Raw genomic sequence first — 17,928 nt, 5'->3', positions numbered from 1 at the left:
TTGCTTGTTTCTTACTTTATTTGCTTTTGCTTTTGCTTTTTCTTTTCTTTTTTGTTTGTTAGTTCATAGGTTAGTTTCACATGAAACCATGTATAACTCTTGAAATGAGCTGGGTGGAGTACAAGAGGTCTTATACAACTATCACTACTTGGTTATCTGTCATCTTGCATCTATATGAAGAACTTGTTACTTTTAGTCCATGATATGTCGAAGGAAAATACGTATTGTTCGAAGTGAACCTTGGTGAAAAAACAACACTTGCGCGCTAACTAGCATCACCTTCTCTAGTTGGTTGTTTTTGGGTTAAGACTTGTCAGCTCAGTCAAGTAGAGTAAGGTGAGGGGGAAAACCTAAACAGGCACGTCAGAGATATAATAAACTACTTCTCTACTGGAAAAACCTATTTTCCTCTCAATAAGTTAGGATCCCCCTTCTGCCTTTGAAATGAATAAGTGTTACGCACAGATGAAAAAATGAAAATAATGGAAAGTCAAAAAATTCAAAATGAAAAATGAATAAGGCGAAAGAAGAGAAAGGCTTCTTGCACAGGGAGGAGATGCAAGTAACTTCACCAGGGTACTGACCAGGCTCGCTGGTAGCGGAGCTATGCTTTTGTTCCTATGTGACTCTCCTGGGGTTTTATCCAAGCCTACTGGTAGTGGAGCAACACCGGAGATGAAACTAAGACTCTGACGACTATACTGCTTGTGCATCAATATACCCCTCAACCCCAATCGAAACAACTATATTTCCTTGTCTTGGAATGTGTGTCAATTGACCAAGAGCTTGGCATATGCTACATCTTACAATCAAGCTAGTGTGAAACCAAGATGAGCTGAGAATTGAACAATACTTCTGGAGGTGTTAGACTTTCTTTTCACAAACAAGGTCCATTCAAAGAGATGGATTTCTACCATGTGTCGCCAAGTGTTGTAGCAGCTACAACCGCCCTCCAAATTTTTTCCTTAGCCTATTTTGGAGCCTCCCTACCAACCCTTCATAGCACCTTGTCTTGCTTCGTCAAGTACACAAGCTTTAGTGTTTTCTTGTTCAAACTCAGCCTGTTGATCGCAGCTTGATGCATTCCCCTCACAGGATGTTCACCCGGACTTGGTCCATTTGTAGGCTAGGCAGCTTCCCCAAGAAAATTGTACATTTCTAGAGGGAAACCAGCCTTCCCTCCAAAAATTGTGCAATTTTGTCTGGCATCCTGATGGGCTCCAGATTTGTGCAATTCTACGAGCCAACACTCCCAGCAGGATTTGCACAAATTTCACTAGTGAGGCTGATCAACCCAGAATTTTCAAAAATCTAGGCAGCAGTCAGCTGCTATGCCTAGAAATTGTGTAAACCTCCTAGGCAGTTAGCCCAACTCCCAACCAGAAATGAAAATTTTTCTCAAGAAATTGAGCAGTTTCATGCATGACCAGTCTGGTCGACCAATTCCACCCGCGACCAAGGAAACTTGACTTGCATGCATGCATGACTTTCTTTTTCCTGGAATAGCAAAAGGGAACATGTAAAAGGCATCCCATGATTCATGGAGATATTTTTAGTAGCTGGGGGTTACATGCAAAGTTGTTTTAGAAACTTCCCTCCAAGTGTCGCTTTTTCCTAGATTTATGGCATGCACGTCATGAGCCCAAACTTATTTATTCGACACATCAAAGCTCATTATTTCACATCGATCTTGGAGATCTAACATCCCATAGAACATCTAGGACTCTTCAACACATCTGGCTCAGCTATTCATGGGTAAGTGGCCTCAACTTGTCTTTTTCAGCATTTCTGTCACTTTTTGTGTATTCGCTTGTGTGGGTGTTGTTTGCTTGATTTCTTTGAATGTTTGCTATCATTTACATGCATACTAGCTTGTCCTAGTTTTGTTTCAGTTTTCATTGCTATCTCACTGTTGTCGCATGCATGAAACTCTTTTGTACGAATGTTCACTGAATCGGTGAATCGCTTCACCCACATGCATGTTGATCTCTTCGTTGAATCTTTCATTCATGTTTTGCATGCACTGTCAATCACTTCTACTTTCACTTAGTGTCACCATGCATTCATTGTCTTATTTTCTTTCAGTTGCCTGTCGACGAGTCAGGCCAACCTTGGCCTGGAATCTGCCTTCACTGAGATTGCATTGTGCAATCTGGGGAAGGAAGGCTCTTCCTTCCTCTCTAGAAATGCGCATTTCTGCCCAACACTCTCCTCCATAACTATTTTGCGCATTACTAAGGGACAGTGACTGTTGGCCCAGAAAATTGTGTAATGCAGTCCCTGAGCCTGTAGTCACTCCCAGCTGGAATTGCGCAATGAGCAATCCTTGCAACCAATAGCCAGTTTGGATTGTGCATTGTGTAGATCCAATAGCTAGTCCTACCTCCCAGATAGCCCGGACTTCCTTTTTCACAATTCTGGTAGCTAGTCACCCAGCCTCCGAGAAGAAATTTCATAATCTTTCCCATCAGCTTCCCAGGCATGTGTTGTGTCATTCCCCGAAGTTGCTTTGTTTTCACTAACAGATTTCTTGCCATGCATGTTGCTTGTCTCTAGATCTTTCAGGTGTTCATCTATCTCAATGGCTTCCAAGAGAAAGGGATCACAAGACACTAATGGGAATGCAGCTAGAGCAGTAATTGAGCAAGTCCCCTCCAGTCTACCGATCTATGAAGATACAAAGTTGTATCTAGACAAGGACATCAAATTGAAGTGACAAGAGGTCAATGAAACATTTGTAGGCACCTTTGGGGAACACCTCAAAGACCGTCAGGCGTACGTGAACATTCACAAGTCCGGCTTGTACCAGATTGCATGCAGATATCCTGAGTTCCCATGCGCAGACATGATACACTGGATCGTCTCTCACACTGATCCCATGATGATGACCTTAAGAAGTGTTAGTGTGATGAAGCTAGCAACCTTCTAGGAATAGATTATGATGAGATGTATCAGATGTCAGAGCCTGTGACTGTCATGAAGACTCCATTCAACTTCCCCAACAACAGTGTTAACTCTAGAGACATTCTGAAGAATTGGGTAAAGGAGCCAACTCGTTTCAAGTTGACAACCAACCATATCTAAATGACAAATATACTAAGGAAGACATATGAATACTTGATCATATTTTCTTGTCGATTGTATGGCCAAGCAAGCACAGAAACCTTCCCACAGAGTTGGGTGGTTGCACTTGACCAATTGGCTAGAGAAGGAAAACCATATAACTGGTCCAACATACTGGTTCATCAGCTGAAGTAACAAGTATCGAAGGCTTGATAGTCACTTAGAGGTATGCATGCAGAGATTTACATGTCTGCCTACATCCTAGATGCAATCTGTGCTCGACAGGACTTCCCGAGATTGGAGTGGGCATGGTCACTGACGGAGACAACTGTGAACACATCTTTCAAGTTGTTCTCTGAATGCAGCTTCAATGGAGTAATAACATGACTATCTGATCATTTTGTTGCCCCTATGTACAAGATGATATTCAAAAAGGATCCACCATGCATGTCAAAGGAAGCAGTATAGGCATTGATAGGCATTGCAGATTGGTATGCCTCACCATCCGACACTTTCATCTGAATGTTCAGTGCGGAGAAGGCTACGCATGTTCTGCCAAAGTTTTCCTTGGACGTACTTGTCATGCAGGAAGTAGCATATCACATCTCGGTAGGATTGATAGCTAGACTGCGTCGGAAGAAGAAGGAACCCTGGCTAGCTCTTCTGTTGTAGATTGGGTTATATGAGATCCAGAGTATCAAGCAAGTGGATGTCGAAGCATAATTAATGAAGAAGTACCCATTCGACCTCCAAAGCTACAATCCGTATGACCCACATTTCATTGTGAAAGATCACTACACAAGAGTTCAGTTCAATTGGATCCACTGGGCATGTCATTGGGTCGAGGAGGACCCATGGAGATATTGCTACAGTTTGTGCGGACCCAATGAACTGGTCGGCTTCACTGTGGAGTGGTTAGCGAAGAAACATGAAGCAGCATCACAAAGAGCACCAACAGTAGAAGCAGTGGCAGTAGAGGCAAGAATACCAGTGCGTAAGAAAGGTAAGAGGAAGATTCTTGATCTCATGGTGGAGGAGAAAAGCTGTAAGATTCGAGCAGATCCACCTCTAGAGAAAGCAGCTATGGCTATAGAGGCAAAAAGGTAGTAGCGCGACAAGTGAATCTCGTGAAGGAAAAAGGAAAAGAAGAGAATGGAAGAAGCAGAAAGGGAGTTGCATGAGTTGAGGCAGCAACTCTGAAAGGAGCAAGAGCCGCGCAAACAGGATAGGGAAGCGCAGCAGCAGCAGATAAAGCAGGGGGTATAACATGTGCAAACAGATGAAGAAGCACCTGTACAAGTAGTTGATTCATCATAACAATAGGCATCAGGCGAACCGGGTGAACCATCACAAGGGAAAGACTTCACTCATGAGATAGAACAAGAACATCAACGGTTAGATGCATACATGGAGAAGTAGGAGTTGGAACAAGACACCGAGCTCATGCCTCACCACAAAGAGGTCGACTCACCCGCTTCAATGCATCCAGATGATGAGAAAGTTTTAGATGACCAAGAAGGCAATGAGATACTTGGTGATTAGTTGGAAAATGAGATGCACAACATCTTGTTTGATGAATCCCAACATAGAATTGTGCAGTCTCACAGAGTGTCAACTCCAGAGGATCAAACATCTCTTGCACAAGTTGAAGAACAAGTGATCATGACTGATGTGCACAAAAATCTAGCTGCCTTGGATGATGCAACCAGAGTGTATTTCGAAGCCACTAGCTCAAGTGTTTGGTTCCTAATAGCTGAGAATGAGCGAATGGCAAAAGAACTACAAACGACCAAGCAAGGAGGAGACGTGGTGAAAATGTCCTCCCGAGCTGAACCGAAGAAGGAAATACTAGATGAAGTATTGTCCCTTGAAACAGTTGTGTGAGCACTATTCTCCAAGTTTGGTACCGTGCATAAGGCAATAATCCATCTCAACAGGTGGCAGCAGTGATGCGCTAGAAGAGCTCGTATCTTGATGAACTTGCATGCTATTGTTGATGAGGGTCAATGCGGTCGAGCTGAAAGCATGTGTCCGGTGATAGATCCGGAATTACGAAGAACTCCCATAGTTCATTAGAATACAGGCTTCTCATGCATGAGTGTTCAAGAGTATGGATGTCGTGGTGCATACACATGCAATCCCATCGCTTGGGACTCTCACCTAGGCAAAGATAAAGAAACAGGTCCGACTCGAGCTTGACTCATACTTTGTCGAGTTGATGCGCATTGCCACCAGCCCAGACTTTCCCATCAGTGCAGACATCATGCATAAGTAAGTTGCTGGTCCGGCCACCTTCAAGATAGTGTTGTGCATGCTTTTAGATGTGTTGGACATAGGAACCCATGCAGTGTACCCGGATGCTATGGAGGCAAGGGTCAGGTTTTAAACAGATGTCACCACGGAACACATGGACACCATCAAGGACTATAGATCTTGGCATTAGTATGTTACTGTCGATCAACATGAATATGTTGAGGAATTGGACTTCCATTGTTGCCTAAGTCAGAGTGATGTCTAGTTTGACTTGCTCAAGGCGGTTGTGTTCACATGGGTACCTGTGCATTGTAATGTTGAGTCATGTCAAGGGTAAGTCAAGTGTCAATAGTGGATGTAACAGTCATAGAGTAGGTGAAGAGTCATGAAGGTAGTTGAACAGTCACAAAGGGGAATGTCAGGGACCACCCCACCCTTTGCTATAAATAGGCACTCATAACTCATTGTAGAGGCTTTTGGTCAGCCAAGCTTCTGATAAGACTATCTTGGAGAGAGCTTGGACAATATTGTAACATGCCTTGGCTTCTCCACTGCACGGAGCTAGTACATCTCTTTGGAGGAGCAGGCAGATATGGCTGTAACGTTCCACTATTGGTGATAGCGGGTTTACATGGATGTATTATATGACTGGAACTTACACTTATTTATATAATAAGAGCCAGCATGTTTTCATGCATATGTTGTTGTTGTAGTTGGACTATTCCAGTTTCTTTAGCGATGTATGTTGTTTAACTTACGTAGTTGTGTATGAACTATTTGTATGCAATTATATGAATCTTGTTGCAGATGTGCTATTGGTTTAACCATCACTTTTGATTTCTGGCTTACCTGCTTTCTAGCTTGTGATGTATCTTCGCTCGTGTGTTCCCTTCCCAGTTGAGTACAATTACAGGTTTCCAAGGGGCGCACTCATCTCAACCCACCTGTGTTAGAACCTCTCATCCACCTTCCTTCACTCACTGCAATGGTCACACCCTTGCTACTGACAGAGTTATCTTACTTGCCTCTATGCAAAATCGCGGTCAACGCATTACCATACAACCCACTACTGGGACTCCTGCACCAAATGGTCTGAGGTCTAATTGGGACTTCTTACCGGGGAGATCCCCTTGACATGTTGGTGGGTCCAGCACCGTCAACAAAACACTTCTTCAGGAGTCTTGTCACCCAGGGCTTGATAAGGATTCCTGTTTTGAATATAGAATGTTGTATTAGTGGCTTCTCCCTAAAGGCACTTTGGCAACTTTTGATTATGCAACATGGCTTTGACAACTACCATGATGGTAATTTTATTTCTTTCAACCACACCATTCTACTTAGGAGTATAGGGTACAATGGTCTCTTTCTTCATTCCACCCTTCTTGCAAAATTCAATGAACTCATTTGAAGTATATTCTCCACCATTATCAGACCTGGAGACCTTGATCATTTTCCTTGTTTGATTCTCTATCAATGCCTTGAAATATTGGAACATCTCAAATGCTTCATCCTTGTACTTCATGTAGAATATCCATGTCTTTTGGGAGAAATCATCCACAAATATTATGTAATATAGATAGCCACCCAAAGATTTTATTGGCATAGGTCATATAGGTGAGAATGAATGAGTTGTTGAATGTCACTAGATCTACTTTTTCTAGAAGGGAATGGTCCCCTCGACTTCCTTCCACTACCACATCTCAAACATACTCCATCATGGTTAGATTGAACCTCAGGCATTCTTGAAACCATCCTTTTTACTTTAGGCAGGGATTCATAGTGTATTTTTGCAAACCTTTAGTGCCATAACTCACTTTAATGACTGCTATCAGGTACCATTGATCACAACAGTCTTCCATTGACTCTATAGATTCCTTCTATTCTAGATCCCAAGGCAAAAGCATATTTCATGTGAGATTCCATAGGCCGGGTGAGGACCTTTCCTCTTATGAAGGAAACTCTAATTCCTTTGTCTTCCAAGGCAGATATAGATACCATGTTCTTCTTCAATCGTGGAACATACATAAGATCATCAAGAATTACAGTTTCCCCATAATCCAAATGAATTTTGACAAAACCAAAACCATTCATAGGATAAGTGGAGTTATCCCCAAGGATGATATTTAAATTAGTCTCCCTCCCAACCAAATTTGAGATCACTTCACAATACCTAGGGAAATTTCTATAGGCCCCACTATCTACCAACCAACTATCACACAAATCCAAAGGAGAAGAACTCGAAAGAGCATAAATAAGAATATATTCAAAATTATTAGCATCATCATTGTTTCCATACCTTAAATTTCTTGATATCTTTTTCAGATGATAGCCTTCTTCACGATCATCAGGAGCGTCTCTTCTTCTTCTATCATGTCTTCTTATTCTATCATTTCCTCTTATTCTATCATTAAACTCATTTTGATTATAGATGGACCTTGGAGAATCTCTCTTTTCTGAACAATGTTGATATCGTGACCATGCTTGTGGTAGTTGCAACATTCAACTTTTTATAAGTCCCTTTTGAATCTATTGGAATCCCTAAAATCTGGAGCAAGATTTATAGAGTTAGATGGTCTTCCTCTTCCTTTTCTCTTCCTATCTTGTGCAACAAACGCAAAGGGATCTCCTTATTCATGTTTTTGAATAGTCCCTCTAGAGATCATCCTAGTTTCTTCTTTAGTCCATTTGCAAACCAATTCATCAAATTATTAAATTTAGGCTTCTCTCATCCATATCAATGTTTATTGAGAAGGTTTTTGGCGATAATCACATCAAAATTCATTGGTCAACGTGTTTCAAACCAGCAAGTATTGTTCATCGTCAGGACAAGATGAAGAACCAGAATGTGGCAACAAGTTTAATAGAGAGATCTATCATTCAACTGCTAGAAAGGAACAACTATATTTGACCAAGGAGCTGACTAGGCAATGACTACATTTGACAGGGCCAAGAGATAGGAATAATATCAATTAGATAATTGATAAATAATTAGTTTTTTTGTTAAATTTATTTAATATTATTTTTATTTGTAACTAAATAAAGCCTATCTCCAACTAATTTTTATAAATTAAAAAAAAAAAAATTTGACCATCATCTCTATTATTAATATTAATCGAATAATTAATAACTAAGTAGTTAGTTTGTTAAATTTATTTATTATTATATTTATTTGTAACAAAATAAATCTAATCTTTAACTAATATTTATGAATTTAAATTTGGAGTTTGATTTCTTTTATTATCCTTTTTATTATCTTAAAACCAAAAAGATTATATAAAGACTTTATTATTATATGAAAGAATAAATAATTAGTTAGTTAATTATTTAATTCAGTTTTTTTTTTTTTTTAACCTATATGTAACTAAATTAGAAACCTGTTCTTCTAATAAATTTGTTTACAATCAATTAGTTTATTTTGATTAATGGAAATATTTATTTTTTTTAACTAAAGGAATCACATAATAATTGGAAAAAGACCTGAGGGTTTAAAAATAGTCCACTAAATAGCTAATCTATATGAAAATGTTTTATATAAATTTATATTTTATTTTATTTTTTATTTTTATTTTTATTTTTTTTAAATTATATATAAATAAATAAATAAATTTGTATAATAAAGTTAGAACAGAGAATAAAGGGGAAACAAACAATCCAGAAGACAAGGGAGTAAAAATTAAAACAAAGGCCAAAAAATAAAATAAAATAAAATAAAAAATAATATAAAACATTTTCATATAGATTAGCTATTTAGTGGATTATTTTTAAACCCTTAGGTTTTTTCCCAATTATTATCTGATTCCTTTAGTTAAAAAAAATAAATATTTCCAATAATCAAAATAAACTAATTGATTATAAACAAATTTATTAGAAAAATGGGTTTCTAATTTAGTTACATATAGCTTAAAAAAATTGAATTAAATAATTAACTAACTAATTATTTATTCTTTCCTATAATAATAAAGTCTTTATATAATCTATTTGGTTTTAAGATAATAAAGAGGATAGTCGAAAAAAATTTCTAATTTCTAATTTAAATTCATAAATATTAGTTAAAGATTAGATTTATTTAGTTACAAATAAATATAATAATACATAAATTTAACAAACTAACTACTTAGTTATTCATTATTTGATTAATATTAATAATAGAGATGATAGTCAAATAAAAAGAAAAAATTATAAAAATTAGTTAGAGATAGGATTTATTTAGTTACAAATAAAAATAATATTAAATAAATTTAAAAAACTAACTAGTTATTTATCAATTATCTAATTGATATTATTCCTATCTCTTGGTCGTGTCAAATGTAGTTGTTGCCGAGTCAATTCCTTGGTCAAATATTGTTGTTACTCTCTAGCCACTGAATGATAGATCTCTTTATTAAACTTCTTGCCACGTTCTGGCTCTTCATCTTGTCCTGATGATGAACCACACTTGTTGGTTCGAAACACATTGACCAATGAATTTTGATGTGATTATCGCTGAAATCCTTATCAATAAACAATTCATCAAATGTAGGAAATTTTTCATGGTTTCTTATAGTGGTAATGAAGGTTTCCCAAATAGGAGGAAGGCCTTAAAGAGTAACTAGCATAATCTCTTTATTAGATGTAGACTCTCTAGTAGCCTACAATTGATCCCTTAGTTGGGATATCCTCATGACATATGATTGCATATATTCCCCCTTGTTCATATTAATGTCCTTGAGTTGATTATTCAAGGAAATAATATGATTCAAGTTGTTTACCTCATAGATCACAACCAATGTGTCATAAATATCCTTGGACTTCTTCAATTTTCGAATGTAGCTAAGAAAATGATCTTCCAAAGAATTAAAGATAATTTTCATAGCTTTGAGCTCACCTTTCTTGTACTTGGCCTTTGTAGCAACAAGAGAATTTTCCAGTGGCTCAAGTACTTTTCCTTCCACATATCCCAGAACATCATTTTCATCCAATGTTACTTCCAACTTGATCTTCCAACTAGAAAAATTTGATGAGTCACCTATCTTCTTTGTATCCTTGAAGTAAGAGGTAGAAATTTGGCCAATTCAAATAGATTCCTTCAACTTCTTCCAAAGAATATTGCATTAAAGGTGATTGCTTTAGTATCCTGTCTCCTTGGGCTTGTATTCACCTTAGCTCTCAAAGCATGTTAATTTTCCACTATTCGATGCTAACACAATCACTTGGCCCAATTATTTCTTCAATTTGTAATCACTTTTAAATAAATTTAATCTCCCAATCACAATGAGAAATTGTAGATAGAATAATAAATACAATAATAAATATGAGACATCTAAAAGCGATAGCAAGAGACACAAGATTTGGTCAAAGACTAGGGAAAAACCTCGCAAGGGGGAAAACCCTTTCAAAATTGTTCTTCTATTATATTGTCATCAAACGTTTAGTAGAGAGATACAAAGAGTCAAAGTCAAATATTTGACTTATCCAACAATCCACTAATGAATACTCAAGAGATGAGCTCAAAAGTCAAATCTGGTCAACAAGTAAAATCTGGTCAAAGTAAACAACAAGTAATAGAAGGAAATGATGCCCTAACTAGTCCTCAAGTGAACAGTCAACGATCCTCCAAAATAGATCGATCAAAATCCACACCATTCATCCTTCCTTGCTGGTGAAATCTTAATAAAAATATTCCCAAAAGACTCATTTAAAGGAATGAAATTGTATTCAAACTTCAAATTTCTACGGTCAAACTTTAGTGAACAAACCTGTGGTAAACCTAGGTCATCCTGCCCATAAAATTTTGGTTCCTTTACAAAGAAATCCAACCTCCAAAAATCATAATTTTTCAAGTCAAACCAAGTCAAAATGCCAAGTCAAAACTAGTCAACGGCTAATCAAGCTATCCAAGCAAAAAAGTAAATGCAAAAAATAGAATTAGCCTTCTTCCCTTCACATGTGTGAACTTAGACTCCTTGCTTCAGACTTCTACAAACCTATGACAAGAGGATAAAGAATATCCGTGATGTGATGATGATGCTCCAAGTGATGTGACATGATGTGTACTTATAAGCTTCATAAGAGGATGAATTAGCTTTCCTGGGCTAACTTGTAGTTTTGTGTACTTGTGGGTTTTTCATCAAAAAATATATTTTTCCTTGACCAAATTAAATTCTTCCAATGGAAAAGAGGGGCTTCTTTGGATGAGGAAGGTTGTCCAATGGAGGGAATTTATCCTAAGGTACCAAATTAACAAAATAATCTTCTTCTTGTCATCCTTCTTATGAATATTAGGGTTCAACTTTGGATGTAGTTTCCAATATTTTTCTTTAGTGTAACCATCAATATTGCAATGGTTGCAATGGTTACTTGGATCCTTGCACTAATGCGAATTCGCTGTCATCTCTTGTATTTTCCTTTCCACTTATTTTTGTCCTTGGAATCATCTTTGTGATATTTCTAGTTAGGACCACTTAACTTCCCCTTTTATGCCTTATAATTTCTAGATACTACGATTGCACAGACGCCTTATCAACTATCTCGGCCTTGAAGAGCATCACTTTCTTTTGAAAATGACTATGTAGAACCCCCAAATACTCGAGGAGTGCATCTAGGCTTTTGGAAGAGATATCTACTATGATAGTCATCTTCTTGAATTCATTCGTGTACCCTTGCACACTCTACCCCTTCCTTTCTCCAAAGTAATTCCATCAAATCCATTGATCTAAGATACATACTAAATAAGGTAGAATTACGAATTGATAAGAGTTTTTAAATCCTCCCACTTAGTTACTAGAAGATTACCCTCCATCATAAATGTCTCCATGTGAGTTTCCCATAAGGTTAATGCATGGAACTCTAATTCCAATTTACCAAATAAAATCATTTGCTCTTCTTCTATGGTGAACATGCAAATATTCTTTAATTGTTTCAACCAATGATTCAATTTACTACATTGATCTGACTTTGGTATGGCTTGATATCCACTTTCTCTAACTTTTTTAAATAAGGAATATGAAGGGATAATGCTAGAGAAACTTGACTACTCTTTCCTCAATTCCTTTTCTAGGTCTTCATGATCTCTTGATTTCCCATCTAATTTGATCTCTAAGTTAGAGCCTATAACATCCCCAAATGGTTGTAGTTTTCTTATTAGAGATTCCTTGATGACGATTATATTATGATAGATATCTATGTCTCTCTTATATTATGATGAAATTATCTTCCTCTAGATCTCAAGGGTTGTTGTGAATAGATTCATCCACCATTGCTAGTCTAGTTTTATGGCTTTTATCTTAATCCAACTCTTGGATCCCGCACTTTCCCTCAAATACTCTGAATAAAAATGCTTTGATACCTATATGTGTAAATTGACGTGGATGTTTGAATGGAATAGTTCAACACAACAAATGTTAGGATATCATGAAATCTTATATTTTATAGATTTGTTTTTCTTAGATTCCAGATTAATTATTTACTAGTTTTCTTCAATTTTATGAAATAAACAATATAAAAATGGAAAAAATAGGCACATAAAAACACCATCTATACAAATGAACACAATATTTATCTTGGTAAACCCAGTGACAGAGAAAACCCAACTGGAAGATGAGACCTATCATTTTCTTACTTTGCTTTAGTTATAAAATCCACATAAGGAATAGGAACCCCTATGGAGTTACATTTTGAAAATTGGCATGAAAAAAACTCTACAAGATCCTTGTTCTCCTCTGATATGCTCTAAAAATGCCACTCTTAGATATTTTTCTCAAATATGGAATAGGTACAATGAAAAATAATGGAACCCCTTTTCCTCCTAACAACCTACTATTTAAGATATCTCGATAGCTATCTAGGATTTGGGTTTTGACTTTATCAACTCTCAATGTGATAAGGTTTTGGGCCTTTTGGAATATTCTTGTAACTTTTCACATGGCTAGCCCCACATGTGTGAGTAATAGGGGTGACATGACATCCAATCATACCATGGTGGCTAACTAGATAGGTCAACTTGCTAGAGGCATAACATTCTCATATGATCTTTGATTGAGGTGATTTTTGTACTGTATATATCTTGAAGTATAGAACTACATTTTGGGGATGGGAACTATGCTCACAAAATTTTGATCTGATCCCCAAAAATGTCATTTAATGCCAAAAAAATGCTTCTAGAATGTTTGATAACCCAATTTTCCTAATTAAAGCTACCACTAAAATAAGTCATACAAGTTAATCCATCTAATTTTTCCACCCAAAAAATACCAGAATAAATGACAAATTATATAATTATCCCATCCATACCACTCAAATTACCACAATCTAAAAATACAACCTTGTGAGCTAATATACATGGTGATTAAACTAACTTTAAAATGTTCTTAGCATTAACTTGATAACTAAAAATAAGCCCTCACTACAATTATTTTTTAATATATGTTTCATTAATAACTCTTAACCTTTAAAATAATACTAATTCCTAATTATTTTAACCTGTGTACCATTCGCAGTGGAATATGCTTTAAATATTTCCTTTCCCGTAAAAATAATTCCCCATTACCTACTATCCCTAAGAAGTGATAAGTTAGCACTACCAAAAAAAAGTGGATGTTAATTTGGATTAAAGCTTCGTGTCAAACAACCATTTCTCTTTCATGTCTAATGATTAACATTTAACGTTAGCATATCTCATGCGTTAATTTGAAATTGTTTCTACTAGCACAATGACAATGCCCTTGCTTTTCCCAAATCCTATTTTATAGCCCATTTGTTAATTTGAAATTGTTTCCACTAGGGTAATGACAACACTCGGAATCCATTCTCTAGCACCATGGGGGTGACTAAACAAGCAATCATGTTGACCATCTTGATTTACATGCACATGGTCATAAGATTATGATTATCACAAAATACCTATTTCGCCATGGTAGTAAAATATTTTCAAACTTGATGTCAATTTTAGTAATTTTAAATAATTTATTCTATCATAAAATTATATTAAATTAAAATAACCCTTTTCAATATTAATAAAATTTGTTTGGTATGTGAAAATAACTTTTTAGTTGAATATTTTTAATAAGAAATTTAAATTGTAATTTTATATTTTTAATATAGAGTTTAGGTTAAATATTGATGATGATGATGATTAAAGTTCACTAAAATCAATATGATCTATCAAATTTTAAGAAGGTAAGAGATTAATTGTGACTCTTTAATATTTTATGTCTATGATAAAAAATGAGGGAGAGAGGTGCTTCAAGATCACTATAGTTTTGTTGACTTAACAAGTCAAGAAGGTTGGAAGTGTGGCAAATGTTCTGGAAATGAAAGCGGATGTGAGTAAGAGTTAGGCAATCTAAGAGAAAGTGTTTTTCATTTCCAACCCTCTTAGTATCGTACAGGTGGTAGATTGTTTTGGTGCAAGGTGTCTTAGGAATATATCAATGACCGGTTTCACTTTGAAGCACATGATAATTAATTATTATCCTTACAATGTTCATTTTTTCATAGTACTAGTCAAGATAGAGAGATCATTCTAGTTCGCAAGTGTGGGGTTTGTTAGCACTCCAGGAAACTCTCCTATGGTTGCAACTCGGAGATGCTTGGTAACATATAATATTCAATATTGTTCTCTGAACTATTGGAATGAAAGATGGTTTGGATCAAGCCAGATTAACCATTTCAACTCTGTTTTTACTCAAGACATGCATGAACACCCTCAGCTTTACAAGGCTTTAGACCACTAATGCTCAATAGTTTGTAGATTTAATTAATGGATGGAGAATACCTACTATACCAACAGACACATATATAAACACATATGAATGGCCAACTACAGGAGGTAAAAGAGGCTTGCAAATCTAATTTATCAACGCAGAGATAAGATGACAATTATCTGGCATTAGACACAAAAGAAACATGAAAAACATGTTCAAGTGCAAGCTTGGAATAGAAGAGAAAATGGAAATTGAACATATAACAGTAAAAGAAGCTTATATTGCTAGAATGAAGATGAGAAGCTTGAGTAGAAAAGTCTCAGTAGTCTCCAAAAGTTGAACCCTTGTTACATCTTGTTTTCAGCTATTTATAGTTTGTTTACAATGGTCTTGAGCCTTTTGAGGCTTCAGGTGTCTTAATCTTTCCCTCTGTCTTGTTTAATTGATTAATTCCTTCAATAAGCAGGCATGGCCCAGTGAGTTTCCTCTTCTAACAAAGGAATAACCACATTTAGATAGTTTGGGTAGTTGTTGCGCTGTCTGGGAGTCTACCGTGCTAAAGATGCCCCACAATCATTCTGTTTGTTTGTTGAGTTGTGCTGTCGATACCCATGATTGCTTCTCAGCCTCTGTCTCCTGGAATTTATTTCTCGGCCTTTGTTTATGTGATAGAATGGGTCTTTGGGCCTCTGTTATCTTCTAAATGAAAACGGGGACTACTTTCTATCATAATGGAGAAATGATGTGACTGTGAGAAATCCTGCCAACCCTTCAACGTTTCAGACGTCAAAAGTCCTTAAACATGGCATATATATCTATCGAGTCCGCCCTTTGGGTCGTTGTCGCTTATCGCAAATGACATGGTCCCTTTGTTCCCTTTGTTCCTTTTGTTCCTTGAAATACTTGAAAATATACGGGAAATACATGAAAAATGCCTCCCTCTAGACTTCAAATATTATAGATTTCATTCCCGAACCTTTTCGGGTCCGGGCTTCATCACTATCGGCGCTTATACATGTAAAGGTTGTGCCCCTTGGTTTTCTCGATTACGATCCGCCGATGTGATGTGGGTCATCGATCTACGCGCACAGTCAACGGTCCACGTTGAATCGCTGATCGCGATCGCTCATTGCATACTGTCTGCATCGATAACCTCTGACTTGCCTCCCTGAATGTGATTCACCGATGTGATATATGTCGATGTGATTTGGGCCATTGATCTGATCACGCGATCGATAGTCCTTGTTTAATCTTCGATCACCATTGCCCTCGCCCTTTGGTTTCCACCAATGCGATGTGTCGGCCCAATCATCAGCGATCACTGATCGGCGATGTCTTACACCTATTGTCACTACCTGCCTGTGCCGATTGTGATTTGCTGCTTAGATCTAGGCTGTTGATTGGCCAGATCTAACGGCTATTGTGATTTGAACTATTTTTCATGGTTTTTCATGGTTTTGGAGTGTTTTCGCCTCCTGATAGTGTATTTCCGCCCTTCCAAGGGCTCTTGGCATGCGATGGTTTTGACTTTGAATGGTCCTTAAGAGGCTTTTGAAGACTTCAAGAGCATATATGGGTCCATTGGCATGCTTTTAAGCAAATTTGGAGACTTTGGGGCATATTTGGATCCATTTTTTGGGCCATTTTCCAACAAGGCTAACACTGGCTCCTTCTGGGGATGAAAGCCTCCCTGTGAGGTTTCAAGAACTGCAAAGCAATGCCTTTCCTATAAAACAAAATTAAATTCTTCCCCTAGTGTTCCATTGGGCATGGAGTCTTTTTAGCATAACATAAAAACTGAAAGAAAAAAACATATGTACAATAATAAGGTTTTCGAGCCTTAAATGAAATAGAGTTTCAGGAACCACCCGTTTACCGGGCTACCAAAAGGGTCTCCTCCTTCCAGATTGTGCAGGATGAATGTATTGTTGCGCTGAACTTGAGCGATGACAAAAGGACCAGTCCATAAGGAGTCAAACTTGCCATGATTACCTCTCTTTTCCTTCAATGCATCCCATTTGAGCACCCAATCACCAACTTGGAAATTGTCCACTTTTGCCTTCCTGTCAAAGGTTCCTTTGATTTTCTTCTAATGGACCTATGACTTCTCAACCAGCTGCTCTCTGATCTGCTGTAATTCGACTAGGTTATTCATTCTTCTTACTAAGTCATTCTCTTCATCTTTTTCTTCTTGTAGGAACTTAGCCACAGGGAGGATCAGCTGGATAGAGAAAACAACATTAGTGTCATAAACCAGTTTAAATGGAGAGTTCACTATGGACTTTTTGATGGAAACTATGTCAGCTCGTAGTGAAAACTTCAACTTGGAATCCCAACTCTTTTTGTTGTCTTCTAACAGTTGTTTGATTATCCTCACCAAAATCTTGTTAGATGATTCTTCCAGGCCATTGCCTTGAGGATAATATGAGGTAGAATACACCACTTTAATGCCCATGGATTCAGCCATGTCCATCAATTCTTTTGCCTTAAAAGCTGATGCATTATTAGTGACTAGTTTGGTTGGGCAACCAAATCTAGTGAAAATATTTTCATTCAAGAACTTTATGACAACTTGATGATTGGAATTCTTAGTGGGTATAGCCTCAATCCACTTGGTGAAATAATCAGTGGCTACTAAGATCCATTGGTATTGGCCACTAGAATGTGGGTTAATCTCACCTATAAAGTCCAAGCCCCACTACTGAAAGGGACCATTGACATGTATTGGCTTTAAGGGCAGAGATTTTAGCTGTTGTCTTCTTGCAAATCTCTGACATTTGTCACAAGATTTTACAAAATAAAACACATCAGAGAACATTGTAGGCCAATAATAACCAGCCCTCAAGATCTTGCAAGCCATGGTTTTCCAATAATTATGCCCACCACAGATGCTAGAATGAAATTGGTGTATGGCCTCTACAGATTGTTCTTT

This window comes from Pinus tabuliformis, chromosome 6 (assembly GCF_031772625.1).
Source record: "Pinus tabuliformis cultivar Carrire ecotype Pingquan chromosome 6, CPIR1, whole genome shotgun sequence".
Lineage (NCBI taxonomy): Eukaryota > Viridiplantae > Streptophyta > Pinopsida > Pinales > Pinaceae > Pinus > Pinus tabuliformis.
The sequence above is the reverse complement of the archived record's forward strand: the minus strand, read 5'-3'. Positions refer to the sequence as shown.